The 23,605-nt window shown below is 34.4% G+C and overlaps 1 protein-coding gene across 18 annotated transcripts in view; it reads left to right on the top strand.

Annotated features, from left to right (window-relative positions):
- The window catches only part of ADGRL3 (adhesion G protein-coupled receptor L3), a 525,728-nt gene that overhangs the window by 277,941 nt on the left and 224,182 nt on the right, over positions 1–23,605 (top strand). The window lies entirely within an intron of this gene.

Below are 23,605 nucleotides of genomic sequence, written 5' to 3'. Positions count from 1 at the left end.
TACTAGTTAGGATGTTGTCTCCTTCATTAGATTATGAGCTCTTAGAAGTAGAGACTGGCTTTTGCCCTTCTTAGTGCTGCTTAACCTGGCACCTGGCACATTGCAGGTACTTAAAGAATTCTTATTGATTGAGTGTATGACTGAAAATGTAGCAGATCAGTCAAATAGCAAAAGCCACATAGGTCACTGGAAATATTATGTTTTCTATTGGTATTTATGCAGTGTGTTAAAATATATAAATTAAAGTCTGAGACAAGGGTTGTGGAGATTCCCATGAAAAGGCTTTGGAAGGATGGATATAGACAAAAGTTGAACATAATATAAGGGTATAAATGAATTGGAATTTATACTATTAGACAGCTAGGTGACACCATGGTATACAGAGTGACAGGCTAAAAGTCAGGAGGAATGATTTTCCCGAGTTGAAATTTGACCTCAAACACTTACTAGCTATGTGACCCTGGGCAAGTCACTTAAATGTGTGTGCTGAATGACTTCACAGTTCTTCATCTGTGAAATGAGCCAGAGTAGGAAATAACAAACCTCTCCAGTATGTTTGCCAGGAAAACCCCCAAAATGGAGTCATAAAGAGTTGGACACAACTGAAACGATTGAACAACAACAACAAAAATGCAATGGACAGAGTACTACAACCAAGAGCTGATACCATTAATATTCACTTGGGTATTAAAATGGCCATAAATTTAACTTGATGTTTTAACAAATGGACATTTTCTCAGATGGGAGAAGTTAAAATTGAATAGTTGTATTTGAATTTTAACATTGTGGTTGCAGAAATGTAAGCAGAAGGACTAAATTGCTGATGAAATCTCTTCTAACTCTAAAATGATGTGATTCTAAGAAATATTTGACTAATGCCCAGTGTCATTATTAGTTCTGCTTCATAAAGAGGAACATTGAATTCTCTCTGTGAAAAATATTGACATGAGAAAAAAGAAGAAAATCATCACATCTTTCTACGAAGGCTATTGAAGTAATAATGTTATGAATACAGCTTCTGCATAGGAATTTAAAATTTAAATATGATTACTCATTAATGAAAGGAGAAGCCAAAATGCTTGTTGATGGAATGTTTCATGAATCTTATTCTATTAACCTCAGGCCTGATTTTTTCATGGTTTGATAAAAGATGGAATTTGCTACTTCCAGGACAGTAGCATAAGTAAAATTAATTCATTAATTTTCCAAAACTTATTTAGTATCCTATGTAAATTTTATAGTCTGGAGATTTTCACATATGTACAATTGGAACAGGTTTGTATTCCTTGATTGTGGGTATTTTTTTTAATTCTAATGGACTTAAGACTAAATTTCAGACTTATTCTAAGGAATCTCCAAAACCTAGGATTGACATCTCATAAGTACACTGAAGGTATTGTTCATATTACTTCTTGATATGTTAAAAAATATATTATTGGATTGCTCAGATATATTTTACCCCATTCCCATATTTGGTACTGTCTAAAAAATTGAATTGTAGCAAACACTGCAGCAAACTAATTTAGCTGGAAATACATAATAATGCTATGTTTAAACAAAAGATCTTGTTCACAAAATACTATTGATTTGACATGCATTTGCTTGAAATGTATGGTTGTTATACTTATATATAAACTTGAGCAATCAAAGCAGAGATTTAAAATTATTCTTAGGCTTTCATGATACTATAGCCTGTGGGGTAGCCAAAGGCAGGATAGACAAAAACCTTACATTAGAGTAAAAAACACCTTCCCTATCAGTGCATTATTCTTTAATTGTACACTAAGATTTCTCTACTCTAAAGATTTTTTCCATGCAATAATTTAAGCATTTTTAAAAAAAATTTTAAAAGGTTTATAATTTAGTAAGTAAATTCAAAATAAATGTCATTTGAATTAGAAACTATCATTATGTTTTTCAAAAACACTATTTTATTCTACATCCTCCTTAATTTGGTTTAATTAATCATCTTTAAATTTTTAAATAACTATCATACATTTGATAGTAACAAAATAAATTGTTAGCTTTAGACATTTGTGGATTAAAAGGATCTCTAAGAGCTACTATTTATATATACTTTTACAATCTCATTTAAGCCTCATGACAACCTTGAGAGGTTAATACCACAGATATTATACCCAGAGATGTTCCTTCTCCCCTTTTCCCTATGAAAAAACTAAGATTAAGAGATGTTAAATGACTTGCCCAGGGTCAAACATCTAATAGATTGATAAGTGTCAGAGAGGACATTCAAATTGATATAATTCCTGAGTCCATATGCACCCTACCCAAATTATTAGAGTGTTGTTTCCCAGTGAGTAAAGTGAAAAAGAAAATGGAGGAGGGGATGGAAGAATATTTGTTATTCATTTATTCAATAAGTATGTGTTAAGGGCCTTTTATATGTACCACTTTTATGCTAGGTTCTTTAGACAATGTACTTGAAAAGCACTTTTAGAGTTCACCGAAAAATGTGAAATAGTGTTATTAGTGTAGATTTTTATGTAGGAGATACACTCTAGATTATACCTTTCTGAATTCCTAGTTATCCTTTTAAGACATTCTGGTTGAGACATTATAAAAAGAAACCTTGAAATGGCATGTGAAACTGCTTAAGTGATGTTGATACAACATAATGAATGCAGTGGGTCTGCAATTTTGAAACTAAACAGGCACCATCAGTTTATAAAAAATAAGGAGTGATTCTGCCCACACACCTCGAAATGGAATTGTAAGTGGTTTTAGTTAAGTTGTCCTGAAAGAAATATGTATTTCTGAAGAAAACAGTATAACAAATAATTTCTCCAGAAGGGCAAATGCTCTTCTTGGCTCTATGTTTTCTCTTATGTTGGATACTGATAGCTAGGAGTAGTCATATCACTCAACCTTGAAATTTGCTTGTCTCTCTTCTCATCTCAAGGTCACAACTATTGTCCTATTTCTCTCTTTCCTTTTTAATTGCCAAATTTTATTTCAAAAACTACTCTGAACCCTATCCTTCTATTTTTACTCACTATCTACCTTCCCCTCCTCTATTTTCAAGTCTTCATTAATCTACTGAAACTCATCTCTTAAATGTAACCAGTGTTCTCTTAATCACCATATCTATTTTCCTTCCTTTCTTCCTTCTTTCCTCTGTCTCCCTCCCTCCTTCCCTCCCTCTCTCTATCTATCTATCATCTATCTGTCTGTCTATCTATCTATCTATCATCTATTTTTCTGTCTCTGTCTCTCTATCTCTCTTACTCCTTTCTCTCCTTTTCTGATCTTAGCTTCCCAGTGGTACTTGATACTCTTTACTATCCCCATCTTCTTGGTACACTCTCTTCCCTTAAATGCCAAAGCATAATACTCTCCCATTTGCCAATTATCTTTTAAAATTCTTTTGTCAGCTCTTCTTTCTTTGAAGCAGCATGAGGTAGTGGAAGAAACAAACAAACACAAAATTCAGTTAGAAGACCCTAAATTGAACTTAACTACAACTTACAACCTTTGGAAACATGGGCAAGTCACTTTGTGGATCTCAGTTCCTCATTAATAAAATGAAGGAAACAATAAGATTACCTCTAAGGTTCCATCTAGCTCTAGATCCTGTTTGTCTGAAACCTTTAGATTTCCCAAAAGGTATACAGCAAGGATCTATCTCAAGCTACTTCCCTTTGCTCACCCCTAGAAATGGCATTCTCATAGTTCTACCTACCACTTCTAACCAAACATTTTCCAAGTCTCCCACCTTGAACTAACTTTTGAGCTATAATCTCATATATACTACCTAAAGGATTTTTCTACCCAAGTGGTCCATTATCTTATTTTCCCCCAAACTTCCTCCTACCTATTAATTTATCTGTATCAACAGTACCACCATTCACCCAGGTCTAAAATTCTGGTTTCACAAAGTCTAAGTCTACCCCTTCTCTTTCTCTCAAATCCCATTTGTTGCCAAGCTCATTTTTTTCTACTTCTTCATTATTCCTTTTTATTTTTTAGTTCTGAACTTAATAAAAATAAAAGAACATTTCTATATTTGAAGTAACATAGCAAAAGGGGATTTATGTGAAATAATAAATCTAGTATGTAATGCTAATTTTTTAAAATATATCGAGAATCCAACCCTTTCTATCTATTACCTCTCCCACTTAGCCAGTATAGCTCCTTAATATCATCCATCTAATCTCTTCCTCTAGTCTCCTAACAGTGCTTCTGGCATCACTTTTTATGTCATGCTTTATTCTGGTGCCAGATTTTTGTCCTTTATGTATAAATCTATTTGTCATGTCATTCCTCTCCCCAAATCTCTTCACTGGCTCCCTTTGTTTATCTAGTAAAAATTTAACTCCTTCTCCTAGAATTCGATTGTCCTCTGGTACCTCCCTATCTGATTTCTTGTGTCATATACAAGCTATTGAAGCTGGTCCCTGAGAGAGGTTGTTAGAGCTGAAGCTTTCCCAGCTTAGTAGGACACATCAAAAGGCATGGGATGCAAGTCAACAGCATTAGCAATGTTATATCAGATTCCCGTCAGAAAATAACTAGAATATTGTGTTCTTCTCTGAGCATCACATTTCAGGAGAGTTTTTTTTAAGGGCTATCCATGAGAAAATGGTAAAAGGTCTTAATTCTATGCATGTAGGTTGAAGGATTTGGAAATACTTAACTTGGAGAAGACAGGCCATAGGAGATGTATTAGTTATTCCCAATATTTGACAGACTATGATATAGAAGTGAAATTGGATATTTTTCTGCTTGGCTTCAGAGGGACCAAAGGACTCCAAACAGGCTGACACAATGGTTGGAAGTTCCATTGAGGCAAATTTCAGCTTGACCAAATGAAAAATTTCTATTAATTAGTGGTATCCCAATTTGGAACATAATACAACAGGAAGTTGTAGTCTCCCCTTTATTAGAAATCTTCAAGAAAAGTTTGCATGACCATTTTTCAGATATTTACTAGAATATATTCTTGTTTGATTAAAAGAACAGGTATTTATTAAGTTTCTATTGTATCCCAAGAACTTTGCTAACTACTTAAAAAATTATCTCATTTATTGTTGAGGAAACTGAGGCAGAGATTATGACTTGCTCAAGGTCACACAGCTAGTAAGTTTCTGAGGCTAGATTTAAAATGAAATCTTATAGATTCCAGGCCCAGACACCATCTACTATGCCCCCATCTGCCTCTAACCAATCAATAAAATATTAAGTATTTACTTATTTATTTAACACCCAGTTGTAATTTGAATGAAAAAGCCACTGAGGTACCTTCCAACTCTATGATTTTGTGAATCAATAAATAATGACCATTAACTTTTTTAGTTTTTCCTCGTATTATTGGCAGTGTCTCTGCTTTAAGGAGGGTAGAAACAAGAGGTACTTCTGACTTTAATGAACTACAGCTCTCATATATGGATATATTTTTTTAATATCCCTTTTTCATTTTTCTAAAAAACAATATAAAATATCACATCTTCTCTTGAATATTTACTAGCAAAGACATGTGAGGATTCATCATTTCTGAATTAGCAGGAGTAGGAGTGAATGTGGATGTATCCTTGTGCATGAAGATATATTTATTGTATATACTAGTGACTAAAATAGAAAGGGGATTTCCATCTTCTTCAAGAAATCAAAATTATGAACCTGAAATTTACAGGACAAAACCCATCACTCTTGTTAAGTAAACATAGTCTGTGCCATATTTTGAAAGGTAGCCAGATTCTGGAATCGTCAGTTAATTTGACTTCCAGGTAGTCTGTATTCCTTCAGACATATTGACTTAGAACAAATTACTTCAATATGGTAGTTTGTTGCTGTTCAGTCATTTCAGTTGTGTCTGACTCTTTGTAACCCTATTTAGGATTTTTTAGCAAAGATACTGGAGTGATTTGTCATTTCCTACTCCAACTCACTTTTATAGATTAGGAATTGAGACAAACAGGATCCCGGGACTTAGCAAGGTCACACAGCTAGTAAGAGCCTAAGGCCAGATTTGAACTCAGTAAAATGAGTCTTCCTGACTTCATGTCCACCATTCTATCCATTGTGCTTCTAGATGCACCTATGGTAGGTTTGATTTTTGTGTAAAATGGCCATCATTTCCTATTACCTTTTGGGTTATTTCTTTTGGGACCTTCCCACATCCTATTTTGGGAAGTTTAAGATAGAATTTGGTGCCACAAAGAAATCTCATATCCTTGCTATTTTTATAACAAATACAGGAACTTTGAATGATAATTTTCCATTGCATTAATCACTCAACTGTGACCAACACACCTCAAAGCAAATATCATGGATTCATGATAGACATTACTTGGTAATGAAAGTTTTCCTAACTATAAAGAAACAACAGAAACTATACGTATTATGTTCATGAGAAAAAAAGAGGTTATCCAAATGCAGTAAGAGGTGACAGATTCCAATTATAGTAGAGATTTTGAAGGTAAATCTCATCATTTGTTTGTTTATGAATGAAACAGGATTTTTAGTTCCAAATCAGAATGACCTGTGGAGAACAATTTTCTAGAATATTGACTTTTTATTGTAATTTTTAATCATGAGAATCCTCAGAAGTTAAAAAAATACAGCATATGCTTTGCAAACTTTTGACTTTCCCTATTTGCAATATATTTCTTTGATACCTGCAGATGCTGCCTTCTCTCTTGACACTTGATAAATAGAGAGGAGAGAGGAGAAGGTTAAATTAAGGACTGAGAGATCTTAGCAGAGCTTGTCAATAATAGACTCAGGGAAACAGATTGGACCTGTTTTTGTTAGAATAAGGAACTTAAAGATAAGAGAGTTACCTTTTACAAATATAGGTCAGTCCTTTCTCTGCAACTAATCTTAAAGAGTTACCTATTCCACTGAATGCTGAGAAGCTAAGTAACTTTTCTAGTGGTCAAACAGCCAGGACCAGAAGCATGATTTGAATCCGGGTCTTTCCAACTGGCGGATAGATTCTATATCCACTACTCTCCTGGGATATTATAATATTAACAATTACCCTAAGGCAGATTTACAGTTGATTAGAATTCCATAGCTCTCAAAACTCCCATTATTTTTCTTTTTATTTTCTTGATATAATGATTCATTAATTTTAAAAGTTTTAAGTGATTATTGGTTAACTTTCATGATGACCCCTCCCCTTTTAACTGCAAGTAGCTCACCTCAGACTATCAGTAACAAAAAACAACAAAAAAATTCTAATATTTGGAAACAGAAGCCTTGGCCAATTTATCAAATCCTAAATGAGGTTGTTCTTGCAGTTGTTCTCAAGTGGGTAAATATATTGTCCATTGGGTTCTTTTAAAGCAAACAATGGATTCTTAAGTACCTGTCAATATTTTTTAAAGTAAAGAAATTAATGAAAAAATTGCATAGCCTTTATCTGATTGTTCACGAATTCTATTCATCACCATTCAGAGTCAGCCAGGTACAGTGGTTCACCAATTCTCTTGGAATTACACACCATTGTGATGGAGTCCATATGAAAACAAAGAAGAAAATAAATCTCCATTACTCATGAACAGAGCTGCTGTTGCATTGATGGTTATGCTTGAGAAAAATCACTCTGTGAAAAAACTGATTTAATCCAACAAGCATTTTTAAATACCTGCAGTATAAAAGACATGGGGACACAAAGATTAAATTTAAGTCAGAAAACATTCATTAAATACCTCATATGTGCAAAACTATCTGTGCTGAGACTTAAAGACTGAGCCTCTCTGCTGAAAATTTCCTGGGTTAAACAAAAGCAGAATTCTCTTGCCTTTTGTTCTGGTCTCTACCTGTTTTCTTGACTTCCACCCCTCACCTTTTAAAACAGGAAGTGATCTAGTATCTGGCTTGACTACTTGTTTAACTGATTATATGTTAGTGTGAAAAAGGTTTAATATGTTACTGCAGATATTTACATTGTTAGGCTTTTATCTGTGGTAGTAAAATTAACTATTTTTCTCCCTTTTTAAGAAATTTGGGGTATCAACAAGCAGGCAGAAAGTTTTGAGTGGTATATTGGGCAGAACACTGAGCCTGGAGCTAGAAAGACCTGAATTAAATCTAGTCACAGATACTTAATAGCTGTGATACCCCAGACAAGTCACTTAATCCCTGTCAGCCTCAGTTTCCTCAAGTGTAAATGAGGGATAATAATTGCACCTACCTTCTGGATTCTTGTGAAGATCAAGTGGGATATTTGTAAAATGCTTAGCACAGTGTCTAGTACAAAGCAAATTCATTAAATATTTATTCTCTCGCCCCATTCTGAAAACATCTAGATGTAGAGGAAAGAAAAAGCACTTTTTGCCATAGGTCCTTGTCCTTTACTCTCTGGATTTCTTTTATATTGGTCTTAGACTTTCCCAATTGATGTCACAGATTCTATTTCTTAATGTTTCTAGAAGCAGAGAAAATGCTGTCCTTTTTGACACTTTCTTGTAGGATCAGTAATTTGCTTTGGCCCCTCCTACCTTTTCATGAGCCTGCCTACCTCTTCCCATGTCGTTTCAATCTAAAACCAATCTCTCTCAACATTCTGCCCTATGATTCCCATATGCATATTTTAAACTTCTTAGGATAGTTGGCCTTATTTTTCTTTTTAAAGTAAATTATTTTCCCATACCTTTAACTAACTGTGTGTTCAGATGTATTCCTGTACCTTCAGTATTATTTCTATCCCCGCTAAAACAAGTCTTTGGAAAGTATCTACTCACTTAACTATGAATTTTGAATATTAGACTTAATCACCTGTTTCTTTTTGGATTTATCATCTTCCATGGAGTTTTTCAATGACTGAACAAATAGGAATCTAACTCAAATTCACTTGAGCAACAACCACAATAGCTGGGTTTTTTTTCAATACAATCTCTTTCAATTTTTCTAAGTGATTCTTTACAGGAAGGCTTACGTGTGGTACAGTGGATATTGCACTAGTCTTGGTGGTCAGAAATATAATGTGGACACTTAACGAACTGTGTTACCCTTGACAAGGCTCTCTGATGTGAAAGGATTGGTTTCAGTCACTTCTAACATTCCTACCAGCTCTTAATATTTGGTCCTATGATTCTTGAGTAATTTTCATTACTTTTCAAGAAAACCTTTGAATTCATTTTAAGTTCAGTTTAGCTAAGTAAATTGCAATTTCTCATCTCAGTATTCAGGGAACCTCATTGACTCTGATGTCACCCTTCATTTTAATGGGATTGATCAAGAATGAGAGGGTTCCAATTAATGGAATAAATAAATTGAAGTAGCAACCTTTTACATTCAGAAGTTTAAAAAAGGATACCAACCTGTAACTTCATTGAATGAACAAAATTGGTTGATTGTCCACCATCTTCCTCTTGCCCCAGGTCACTCTCTGTCCTAAAGACTAGTCACTTTCCTCTTGAAATACTAGCCATGCTACAGCCCATTTCAAGTCTTAATGCTCTCTGATTTACTTCTTCTCTTATGTATGTAGGCCTTGCTTTTGCCTATGAAAGTTTCAGACAAAATTTATTTTCTGAGGATTTTCAAAGAGACTCTGAACCATGCATATTCCTTAATGGAATTATTATATAATTAGCTCCTCTTTGTTAAAGTTTCAGCTTATCTAAAGCAGAAAAACTCAGTTAATAAGTCTCAGTCAGTCCACAGGGTGATATTGGGCAAATCACTTAACCTTTCTGTCCTCAGTTTCTTTATCTGTAAAATAAGAGGATTGAACAAAATGGTCTTTATTGTAACTTCAAACTCTTAAATTATGTGACTGCAATTGAGTACCAACTGAATATTGCTGTGTCTTCTCCACACTGCCAGCCTGTCTTTGAACTGGTTCCCCTTGCTATGTAGCTGATGCTCACTTGCCAAAATGTAACAGTTAATCTCAGCAAAACATGATTATGATTATGAGACTCTGCTACAAAAACATTATGGGATATAATGGAGAGCCAAGTTGAAATTACTTTTATGGAGTATCTGCTACATTGAATTATCTGTGTCAACCCGCATCCATCAACATGTATAATTTAAAACAAACCAACTAGTAATTCCAATTTAAGATTAAAAAAAAAAAAAGAAAATAGTGAACTTAGTTTTGTTTGTGGAGAAAGCAATAGCTCCCCTGATTAAATACATTGTTAGGTATAGTTTAGCCTACCAAAGAACCATTTAGTTAAGTGTATTAAGGACAAATTTACTAAATGGAAGAATCTGAGATGGAAGCTGAGACATCATAATTTAGTGGGCAGAGAATTCTGGTAACACATTTCCTGAATGCAACTGGCATTTTGCAGCCCTGGACGATATTTTTTGCCTTGGTATTAGTGTTTGGTGATCAGGGAGAAAGGAGAGAGACAGAGAAAGATTCTTGTTCTGACCTGATCACTAAATTGTTTTTGTCACTTGGTTTTACTATAGGTAGTTCATAGATGATGAATTGTTTACAAGGATATAAAAGTGTAGAGTTCAAAGGGACCTTACAGGTCATCTGGCCCAAATACCTTCACTTGACAGCTGAGGAAACAGAGACAAGGAAAGGTTTTACAGGGAATGTGTAAGAAAAGATTTCAAACCCAAGTTTTCTGATTCCAAATGTAATCAGTGTTTTTCCTCTACACCACAATACCTCCATATACAAAAGCGAATGAATGAAAAAGCATTAATTAGGCACTTATAATAAATGATACATTGTGCTAAACTCTGAGAAAATAAACACAATGAAAAAGGAAATAAGCATGTCTACAATGCTACTAGGTGCCAGACACAGTACTAATTTCTTTAAGCAATGATAGTTCCTACCCTCAAGGATCTTGTATTTTAAGAGGGGTGTTTTGGTTTGGAAAATCACTGAGATAGTGAAAAGGAGCCTTTCCAGTTGTTCTTCAGTTGTTGCTCAGTCATATCAGACTCTACACAAGTCCGTTTTGGAGGTTTTCTTGGCAAAGATATGGGAATTATTTACCATTTCCTTCTCCAGCTCATTTTACAGATGAGAAAACAGGGTTAAGTGACTTGCCCAGGGTCACATAGCTGATATCTGAGATCAAATTTGAACTCAGGTCTTCCTGAATTCAGACCTGATGTTCTATCCACTCCACAACTTATCTGCCCTAATCTTTGCAGTAGAAATACATGATTATGGTTCCCAGGTTTCAAAGGTAAGGAGTTATGGAGTGAAGAAGAAAATCTTAGCTGTTATTTCAGAATCATTTGCTGTCCTCTTCCCCCTCTTATCTTAGATATTTTGCCAATTATCTTATACATGGTGCACTAATAATTATTTAATGAAATTATCCTAACATCCAATTCAATAATTTTCTATACTCATAAAAAACAGGTGTCTAGAGAAAAGGTCAGTTCTGCTTCAATCCAGAAAACATTTATTAGGTGCCTGCTGTGTGCAGTGTACTCTTTGCCAGGGTATGGGGACACAAAGAAGAATCAAGATAGAGTATTTGCCTTAAAGGAATTTATAATCTAGTAGAGAAGATAAAGCATACAAATCCAATTTGTATGGCTACAATTCCCTCATACTCCTGACCTGTACTCATGAATCCAATATGGCTGCTTTACAATAGGATTTGAAACAGATGGCCAACTGTCCCTTTATTTTTTAACTTTTAATGTATAATGTTAGATGAAAAAATAATAAAATTCTGAGAAAAACAATGGAAAGATGTTGGTCAACAAGCATTTATGAAATGTTTGTGCACTGACCAGAATGGGAGGCGGAGTTCAAATCCTAGTTTATCGAATTTATTGGCTTCGTGTGACCTTGAGTAAATCCCTTTGCCAGTGTCCACCTCAGCTAGCTCAAATGCAAAATGATGGTGTTATACGCCCTGACCACTAAAGATTTGAGATATTTTTATTTCTTTTTTTTCTTTATTTTATCAAGTCAGCAAATATTATTAAGCACTTTCTACATGCTAGGCATTGTGCAAAGCCTGTCAAAACAAAGAGGAATAAACAGTCCCTGCCTTTAGGGAAATTAGACTCAGTGCGGGGAGGCCACATGCAAACAAGCATGTACAAATAAGATAGATATGTGTATATGTGTGTATACATAAAAAACTAAACTCACAAGGAAGGCACTAACATTGAGTAGAAGGAAAAGCTACAGAAGGTACACATTAGAGTAACAGGATATCCTACAAGCAGAGGAGGGAATATTTTCAACACTTAAAATTGGAAATCTGGTTAGAATTATTAAAGATTTCATTTGATTCCCCAAATCTTGGGAATTATGAGTATTTCCTGAATTCTAAAAAGGTCATTTTTCCATAAGCTTTGTCATGTCATATGAGAAAAATAACAAGACCCTGTAGTATCAAACTATCCCAGAGATTAACTGGGTATATCCCTGGTAACCTATGAAGTAAACTCTACTTTATGTACCTTTTATGTGGTTTAATTTAATGCAATCCAACAAGTATTTTACTTAATTTTTTTGTGTAGGTCATCATGGTAGGTGTTCAAAATCAAGAAAAAAAGAAATAAGTCCCCTCAGAGAGCTTATATTCTACCTGGGGAAAACAACATATAAACAAGAAAGTATGTAACAACACACACATAACCCAGAGTATTTATTTGGCCTTAACCTCTCATTGAAGCAAATATCTAGGTGCTGGGTTGCTAGAAAGTTGGCAGTCAGAGGAATGATATATATATATATATACTGTGGCAATATCAATACACAGGTTTGTCTCCACATGCAAGAAACTCACCCCAGCCCGAATTAAGGGAGATATGTTGGGAAAGGAGAACATGCTGTAAGTTGGGGTTCATGTGGTAATATTATATACCCCAAAGATGTGCTTGATTGAGAACAGATGTAGGAGGGGGAATTCCTAATCATATCCAAGAAGTGTAGAAAAGTTCTCATGGTCATACTATTAAAGAAATAAGCAAAAGGAGAATGATTCAAGGCTTCTGAAGCTGGACAAGAGTTCATCTTATCAGAAACTACAAGCCTTTTCCATCCAACACAGGCTTAACAATGAAAAGGTACAAATGTCTGTCTTGCTTATGTGTTTCTATAGGTTTCACTTTGCCCAAGTGACTCTATATTGGAGTTCTGTCATTATAATATGACGTGAAATTATAATAAAACAGAACTTCAAATAAAAAAGCTTATTATCACACACATCCACATTATACACACACAAAAAGAAAAATACTTATGGGAGATAGCTCAATAGATAACATGTTGAAGATGGAGACAGGAAGAATTGAGTTCAAATTTGACCTCTGACACTTACTAGCTCTGTGTTTTTTGTTTAATCTCTGTTTGCCTTAATCCGTTAGAGAAAGATACAGCAAAGCATATGGGTATATTTGCCAAGAAAACCTCATGAACAGAATTTGTGTGCTGTGGGCAAAAAAAAAAAAAATGAGGGTGCCTGTTCATGATCCAGAAACCACAAGCAAGTAAAGATTGAGGAAAAGTTTCATGGAAGTTGTTGGTAAACTAAATGTAAGAGGAAAACAATGCTTCTGCTATCATCATAGTTGAAGTGAGAGTATATGCCAGATAGGATGAGTGTCTATGGAGAGGGGAGAGGAAAATAAGTAAAGGGGCTGGCTAATATTGAATAGGAAGAGTTATACAGACAGACTCGCTTTATATAAATTTGCATTACATATATTTGTAAAGAATTCTGAAAGAAGTCCTCATTCCAAAAACATTCTGTACTGTACAGTATTATAATTGCTCTCCGTACTCTTGCCCCATCATTCAGTACGTGATAGCCTTCCATCCCATGAACCATAAAAATAAAAGCAAAGAAAAACACTCCAAATGAAAGCCGAACTATAGATGTAGAGAGATTGCCTCAGCCCTCCACATGGTGCCCATCCTCTCCTGTCCATGTCTGTATCCTTCTGCCACATAACACCCCACCTCCACATCCATGTTCTTCCTCTCAGTTCTGACCCAGCTTCTCTGTGTCTTTGAAGCATTCTTTCCCTTTTCTCTCCCTCCCTTCCTTTCCCAAGTCCTAGGCAAATTAATATTACAATAAAATTGCTATAAGTAGAGATCTTCAGGACAACCTACTTACCTGAAAGAATTGTTTATATAACCAAAAGCCCAAAATCAAACTCTATATTTATGCAGACTGGCTGGGCTCAGTATTCATTGGAACTCATATAGTTATCTTCATTTGCCTTATGCCTCACCCAGGGCTTTCCCTGGGAATTCAGGATTTGTTGAAATGGTTGAGTTCTTCACCACCAAAACCTAAGAACTCTTGCTCCAAAGTTAACATAATATCAAATCTTGGAAAGATTTTATTTGGTTCAACCAAAAATACCCAAACCTTACTCCTGAATTCATAAGCAGTAAAAGCACCTCATTATCCCCTCTCTTGTGGATCATCCTTAAGGAGCTTATAAATGCCTATTTATAAGGGTTAACAGTCTGCATCTCTACATTGTTTGTAGTCTCTATTACTGGAAGGAATGGAATGTGCACTACATTGCATTCATGTTTCCATTTGAGTGTATATATGCATATATATACATATATGTACATACATACTTAAATTTTATCATTTTTGCTTGTTTTCTATGTTACCTTTCACTTAAGCCTTACTTCCAGAAGTTTAAGAGTAATATAACAAGACAGATATTCTGCGTCTTCTGCATGGAACATCATGATAATTAGGTCTGAAGACGTAATGCTCTATACTTTATCTTATGTAGTGTTAAATTCGTATTATTCATCTGTCAGCACCGAAGAAACTGAAGAAATCTTAATGGGAATATTTTTTTAATTTCTTTTGAAGTGGGGGAAAAAAAGTGAGATTTGACCAGAATTCTGATGACTTTCTAGTGCTACTTTTTAGTGTATTGTGCTATTTTAGAAATATAGCAGGGATAGTGAAATCTCACTGATGTACACTAATGGGAGTGGTAGTCTAGTATAAAACATGAATTACATATTTAAAAAATAAATGTAAGTTTATTAGATTATAAACTACTAAAAAAAGTCTAAGTAAAATGCCTTTTATTACTCCCAATGCCTAGAACAGTGCCTTCCCCATTGTAATTGCATTGAATTGGATGTAGGTACATAAAATAACATAATCTACATTAACAAAGTATGAGAAGCATGCCTGGCTAGGGAGAGCTCTTCAGACTCGTTTTTAATGACTATATAAGATTGTGCATAATTAACTTTAATTGTTTGGTTGCTAAAATAATTTATTCTCTTAAATAGCTTAATTTGTGTAACATTCTTGTTTTGTTGCTCTTTGTTTCTCCATAAAGGGTCCAGAGGTAAATTTAAGCCTATTTACTTAATGGAGAGAAATTGCAAATTTTGAATTAGTCCTGTAAAATTAATGAGGTTTACTATTCTATTGTCTGGAAGGAGAATGAACTTCTCACCATCAATGACTAGGGTAGTATTTATTTATAATTTAATCCCTTCATCTCACTGGGTCTGCGGAGGAAGTGATATACTGACATAATGCCTACATCCATATTTCCAAATTGACATCATTACCATTACAGCCTTCTTTGAGGAATTACTTTTTCTATTCCTTTATAATTTTCTTTTAAAAAATTAAACATAACCATCATCCTAAAATACATGCATTCCAATAAATGAAGAACAAAAAGGGGAATTATATGTATAAAGAAACTTGTATTACATAGACTTTTAAAAAGATATGTACTATTTAATGTGGTAATAATGCAATTTCTGTCCTCTTCTGACATCTTTCATACATTTCATTGGCATGTTTTTTTTCTATTCTTCCCCATATATCCCTCCTCTACCAAAAACCCTCTCCTATAGCAAATATGAATATAATCAAGGAAACCAACAGCCTGAGAATGTCTTAATGTGTACATCTCATTTTGTGCCATAATTCTTAGGAAATGTTCCCAGCATACAAGGACTTTAGGAGGTCCTTTAAATCTCCATCCCAGGGTGAGGCCACCCTTTAGAGCCAAAGATTCAGGTTACCTCAGTTGGATTACCTGATTTCCTTTTTTTCCTACCCCCTAGTAACCTTCTGCCTGTACCTCAAGAATTAGGAGGTCTATCAAAGAGAGATCAACCCCCTGCCCTTAGTGTCTTTTCCCCTTAGCCTCACCTGTGACAGAATACTCAACTGTTTAAAGTACACAGTTTGTTGTCAGTGGGAAAGAAAATCATAGACTACAGTTTAGATACATTACAAGCACATATTGTCACATTAAACAATTCACATTTGCACAGGTTTACACATCAATAAAACTTTGTTTCCCCCACTTGATTTCAACTCCAAGTCCACTATCTCAGCACCTGGACATTAGAATAGACAGAGCATTTAGCCTGGAGTCAGAAAGACTAGAGTCTAAATATGACCTCACCCACTTGGTAACATAAGTACCAAATTGATATTCCTAAAGCACAAATCTGATCATGTCACCCCTCTCACCCCCAAAATGCTTCCTTGGCTTTCTATTTAAAGACAGATAACATGCAAACTCCTCTGGCATTTAAATCGTTCTTTCTAGACTGATCTCTTATGGTTACCCCTCATACTATTTTTATTCTCAATAAAGTTGCCAGCTTGCTATTAACCCATACCTTCTCATCCATCTTCTATTTCTGACCTTTGCAGAGGAGAGGAAACTGTCATCCTTCCCTTCCTCGTGGAATCCTCAGCTTCCTTCAAAGTTCCACTCACCCACCATCTTCTACAAGAGTCCTTTCCTAAGTCTCTCAATTTCCAGTGCCACTCCTAATTATTTGTATACTTTGAATCTTCTTAGTACACATGTTGTTTTTCTCCAAAATAGCATATAATCTTTAAGGGAAGAATATATTTTTCTTTGTATCATTATCTCCTGTTTAGGCAGGATATATATAGTTGTTGGCAGTATAAATAGTTGTTGAGTAGAATGGAACTGAACCTCTGGACAATAGGTATTTATATTTCTCCCAAACCCTAGGTCTCTTTTTTCCCCAGCAAAATATTAGTATAAACACAAGTATTAATTTTGCTTATAATAGGTGTTTAATTATCATTACTGCACCTGCTCCACAAGATCAATTGAGGCTCTACATAATACAAAATAATTATTCTATAAGGTTATCTGGAAACATTGTGTTATGTGAATAATTATTTTTTTTTAATTTTTGTTGTTACTGTGTTCATGAGGGTAATTGATAGTCCCTTTTTCCAAGAAGACAGCTACTTTGTAAAATGAAGATTCTCTGTAGAGTACCTGGGCTTAAATTCAAAGTAGTAGAAGAAAGATACTGTCAGGCATAACATGAAAGAATGTTCAGAAAGGCAGCACCTAATGTGCCTTAGTGAATGGAGAGTCACCTGGAGATGGGAGATTTCTAGCCTCAGATACTTTCTGGTTATCAGACCTTGAGTCAGTCACTTAACCCCAGTTACCTAGCCCTCCATGCTCCTCTGCCTTGAAATTCATACTTAGTATTGATTCTAAGACAAAAGGTAAAGACAATTTTTTAAAAGTATGTTCAGAAAGAATTCCTAAATGAATGGTCATATAGAGTCAATGCAATTTGGGAGAAAGAACATTTGATTTATGGTAGTAATAATTGATGACAGTCCTCAAGTGCTTTCAGATTCACAAATATCTTTCTACTCAATATCTTATTTGACCCTCACAACACCTCTAAGTTACTGTTTTAGTAATCCCTAAAACTACATTACCCAAACTTCCTTTCTGTATTACCTACAATGCTTTTCCTTTTGTCTACGCTGGCGTGGCCAGGGTTTGTATAAATTCTGAGGCTCCCCCTCATTCTTTCTCCTTTGCTCTTGGGAGCTGGCTGGTCAGTAACCTTTTAGTTAGTTTTCTTTGTTAGCTTATTATTAATTAAAATTTTTGTAAATATAATATTTAGTATTGTGTATAATAATTTTAATCTCCACACTACAAATATTATTATCCCTGTTTTACATATGGATAAATTGAGTCTTCAGCAAGGTTAAGTGACATATAGCTAATAATTGTCAAAGGCAGAATTCTAACCTGTTTTAGACTTTTAAGCCCAGCAATATATCTGCTATTCTAGGCTGCCTCTTTGAGTAGCATGTGTTAATCCCATATGAATACTCAATTATATAGGAGTTTCACTGGCCTCTTTCAGCCTGATATTTTTGATGTTTGGGAAGAGGTTTTTTTTTGTTTGTTTGTTTGTTTTTGGTTGTTGTTGTTCATTTGTTTCTTTTGGTCATATAAAGGGAGCACTTCAATTCTCATTCCAAGATGAAATAATGACTGGGAGTAGTCAAGACTCATAGTTAAGAGAACTGGTTTACGGTCCAGTAATTATTACTGCCACTAATTATTTATCTAACTGTGTGACTCTGGATATGTTATTCAACCTTATTTGGCTAAATATGTAAAATAAGAGAGTTGGATTAATTAAGTTTTCAAATTCCTTCAAGATCAAAAGCTATGATCTTTGATGTCATGTGATCTCTAAAGGTCACCTTCTAGCTCTAAAACTGCTAGATTTATTCTGAATTGATCCTTTTTATTTAAGAACAATCCTATCCAGTGTATGAATAGCATAGTATTTGAATAACAAACATGAATAGCAAATCAGTGATTTTATACACAAAAATAGATCTTTCATGAAAGTATGATAAAAGGAAATGCACATTCATTTTTAGAGTAGACAATATTTTTTTGTAAACACAATGGTTAGTTTATTAAAAACATCCTTCAAGAGAAGTACTTTTAGTGAAATATGCTATATATGTCATTGGAGAAATTTAGATGTCTTGCCATTTAAGTAGATTAGCTGATAATTTATTACTGGCCACAAAATGCACAAAACCTCACTTGTAACAGTACGCATTTGGAAAAGGCAGGAATCACATAAGTACCACTTTATAAATATTGATTTTGTCTGACATATCCTTACAAAAGAATAATTTTTAAAAGGCACTTTAATTATATTGAAACAGGTGTTCCAAATGAAATTCTATAGTGCAGTTTTCTATGTGAGGTTTGAGCATCATTGATTATGCTAAATGCCTTCTGTTTGCAAAGAGAGGGGAAAAGTCAAAGGAATTTACTGAAACAACAATTTAGTTCATGTACTTTGTGTATATGTATATATTTCACAAACTTCTACACACAATATTTGCAATATATGTATGTATTTCACTATATGTGTATATTTCCATACACAAATAATTTATATGAGCTATATTGTTGCTTCAGTAAACTCATTTGATTTTTTAATACTGATGACATAAGGAAAAGTAGCCAACTACCTCTATCTTCTTTATCTTATAGAGGTGAGAAAACATAACAAAAATATAGGGAATATTAGCTAAAGCATTAATTTTTGCTTTATTTTATAAATATACTGTTAAAAATTAAAAATGGAAAGAAATTGGATTATATGTTTGGCAGGCATCATAACTGGGGTTAGCATGTTAAATTAATATTGCTATTTTATAGAGGAATAAAGCATAAGAGCTAGAAGGAGAGCTTAGAAATAATCTACTCCAATATTTTCAATTTTTAGATATGAAAATGGATGTTAAGATAACTTATATGCCTTTATAAGGGTATATCAAAAGATGACTCCATTGGTTAAAACATGAATCTCCCTATTACAAACTAGGCCAGTGTTATTTCCTTCTTGTCCTGATGCATCTTGACATGGTTAGCCATTTAACTCTGTCTTCTCAATGTTTGGCTTCTTGATTTTCTCTCTATTTACATCATAAAACAGATTTACTTTACTCTACAGAATAGCCAGAATAGCTGACTTCCTGAAAAGCAGAGATGTTAGAAAAATAATGAACACTTGTTACGCTATTATAGGATGTAAAGAATTGTGGTAGGTGGGAAGGATAATAAATAGAAAAAAAAGACATGGTATCCAACCTCACAAATCTTAAAATCTAGTGAATTTTTGAAAGAGAAATATATCTTCTTGTTGACTTCTAGATGATATATAGCCTCACCTTCTGACTATAACAAGGTAAGGAAGATAGTGGGAGCTAGCAAGTTTTCCTTCTCATATCACCAGCATCAAAATGTTCAGTTAGGTTCAGACATCTAGGGCAACAGCCTTTCCTCCTTCCCAAATCAAACACAAAGTTGGAGGAGGAAGAGGCAAATACATTAACCCATTAGATGCCCCAAAGATCAGAGAACTAAGTTTCTCTATTGAACTAAAGATGACCAAAAATCATTTATTAGTGTCATTCTGTAATCGGTATACACAATCTAATGCAAGGAACATAGACAATAAGCACTTTAAAATTGAGAAAATGCTTTCCTTAAAAGAAATCTATGAGGTGTTTAATTATTGCTCTCATTTTTCAAATGAGGGAACAAATACTTTGATAAGTCAAATGAAAATGCTACAGAAATTTTAAATGGTGGTGCTAAAATTTAAAATCCTGACTTCTCATTCTAAAGTCTATACCTTACTAGGCCATCAACTATATGCCCTCAGAATAAGATAAAATTCTTCTGATGCCAGTCAAGATGGTAGATAATAAAGTTAAAGTGACTAACAATAAGTAGAACAGGAAACTTTTCCTGAAATTACTTTTCGTGAGATTTAAATTTAGAGACACACAATATAACTATCCAGTTGCTAGGATAGCCTTTTTTGGTATAAGGGAGTGTACTCCCTTGAATATCAGTGGATTCTCTGATCAACTTAAGGAATTTCCCGATCACCTTGGTAAACTTTCATGGCAACAAGCATTTAGAGCATCTGATGGGTGCCACTATTTGGATAATGTGCTTATTCCTATTTTTCAGAGACTAGGGCTTTCCCCAAGTTGATGGTTGGCTAGGATTCTGGATATGATGGACTCATTGGAAAAGCCCTCTTGTGAAAGCCTGTAAATGAGAGCTGACAGACTTCCTTTGACTTTTCAACTCTTCCCCTACTTTTTTTTTCTTATTTTTTGCTTTTTCCTGGTTCTGAGGGAAAAACATAGATTTTGCAGATTCAACCTGTTTTCCTTGGAGGGAGAGAGAGCCCATATAAAAACATAGTTTCTCACCATTCTGGAAATATTATTGGCAACCTTGGATCACAAGTCACAGGAACTACTTGTACTTTCCCATAGGTCAGAGTCCAAACGACACATAGTGAAAATTCTTAGCCCAAGAGGTGACACCTGTTTGGGATAAAAGTTAAAGAGAAATAGCCCCTAACTTCAAAGGACATAATTATAATAGAGGGTTTTTATATCTGCATATATATGTGAATATCTATCTCTATCTCTATGACTCTATGGATATATCCATAGAGTCATATACATATGTGTGGATGTGTATTGCATACAAGGAAGATAGAAGATAGTCCAAGGGGAAAACCTAGTAGCAGATGGGGGAACTAAGAAGTACCACCTAAGGAAGGTGGCCCTTGAGCTAAGTCTTGAAGGAAACCATAGATTCATTAAGGTGAATCTAAGAGTAATACAAGGACGTAGGTAAAGGCAGATGGAACATAGTCTTTAAGGAATAGCAAGTAGGGCAAGATAGCCTGACCACCCGGTGCATTGAGGTGAGTAACTGTTAAGAAAACATCAGCCTATTTGAGTATTTTCCTCGAGCAGCTCCAGGCAAGGGCATACCAAAGTAAAGAGGAAAATGCTAATCAGGAAAGATCTGGGACAGTCCTTGAGATCTACTCAAATCTATTTCCATCTTGTGGATCTTTCCATCTTGGGGTCCCTGATCCACAGACCATACTGAATACAGGAAGTCCTCTGGACAAGACGTAGGGAAGGGGGTGGGAAATCACCATCCAAAACAAGGAAAAATGATAAAGACATAGAAGTATTTCTACATTAGAGTACAAAACACTGAACAAAGTAAAGATAGGAAGATTTGAAAAAATTCTATTAATAAATTAGGAACTCCTGAAAGCAATTTGATACAGTGAAGAAAACTTGCTTAACCTTTGGAGCACTAGGATTTAAATACCAGTCAGTGGATAAACATTTATCAAGAACCTATTGTGTTCAATGCCCTGGATTAAACACCTATTAAGTCTATCAAACTTGAATGTCTGTAGACATTTTAAACTCAATATGTCCAAAACCAAATTAATTTTCTTTCTCTCCAACTTTCTTTCCTTTATAAGATTAAGGGCACCACCACCCTCCCATTCATCCAGTCTTGAAAACTAGGCATCCTCTTTGACTGTTTATGACATACAAAGCATTTTATAACCTGGAGCTTTTCTACCTTTCTCTTCTTCTTACCTCTTACTCTTCCAACTATTGCATTCCATTTTATTATCAAATCCTGTCAATGTTACTTCTGTATCATCCCTTGAATTGGACCATAATCCAGTTATGTTGGCTTCCTTACTATTCCTTGAACAAGACACTCTATCAACAGACTGGGCATTTTCACTAGCTATTTCACATGCCTGGAGTACTCTTCTTCCTCATCAACATTTCCTAGTTTCAATAACTAGCTTCAAGTCAGCTAAAATTTCAGCTTCTGTATTAAGCCTTTTATCATCCCTCTTAAAAATGTATAGTATCAGGAACAGCTGGGTAGTTCAGTGGATTGAGAGCCAGACCTAGAGATGGGAGGTCCTAGGTTCAAATCTGGCCTCAGACATTTCCCAGCTGTGTGACCCTGGGCAAATCACTTGACCCCCATTGCTTACCCTTACCACTCTTCTGCCTTGTCAATACTGTGTATTGGCTTCAAGAAAGAAAGATAGATAGATAGATAGATAGATAGATAGATAGATAGATAGATAGAGATAGAGATATATTCATTTATTTGTTTGTTTGTTTATTTGCTTATTTATTTGTTTGTTTGTTTATTTATTTTTTGTTTTTAGGATCTGAGATTCTTGAGAGAAAGGACTGTTTTTATCCTCTCTTCTATTCCTAAAAGTTAGAACAACATATGGCACGTAGAAGAAATATAATAAATGCTTATTCTTTGACTAAGTAATACCTTTAAAAATGGAAAAGATATTGGAGGTCATCTGACCCAACTCTTTATTTTACTGATTAGAAAACTTAGGTGTGTAAAGAGTCTCAGATCTTTTGTCTTAATTGTTGTTCACATTAATGTAATGTTTTTCTTCATGTTGCTTTCACCTTTAAAAGACATTTAGTCATTAAATGTCCTAAATACAAAAAAATTTCAGATTCAAATTGTTATATAAACATGTGTTTGACTTTTACCCAATTAAACCTCATTTATTCCATTCAATATTTCTCAATTATATGTAAAAAATAATTCATTTATTAAAATTTGAGTTCCAAATTCTCTTCCTCCTTCCATTCCATCCACCTTCCTTGAGAAGGGCAAGCAATTTGATATAGATTATACATGTGAAGAGATGTAAAACATATTTCCATATTGCCATTAAACTTGGATTTAAGATTAAAAGAGACATTCCAAGGCTGAGTATAGCAAAGGCAAGAATGAATAATAAGAAAATAGTATTGCTCTTGCTAAATATGGAAATGTTCTAAGATCATAGGGATTAAAATTTTTTTTAAGATACCAGGCAATTTTCAGTCTAATAAAGAACCAAAATAAATAAAAAAGACAGCAAAATTGAAAATACCAGCTGCCAACAGGAAAAAGGTACATGTTAATAAGTGAGTTCATCTCCTTTTGGGAG

The sequence above is a fragment of the Gracilinanus agilis genome, chromosome 6 (genome assembly GCF_016433145.1).
Source record: "Gracilinanus agilis isolate LMUSP501 chromosome 6, AgileGrace, whole genome shotgun sequence".
NCBI classification, from domain to species: Eukaryota; Metazoa; Chordata; class Mammalia; order Didelphimorphia; family Didelphidae; genus Gracilinanus; species Gracilinanus agilis.
This window is presented reverse-complemented; position numbering and strand designations above follow the sequence as displayed.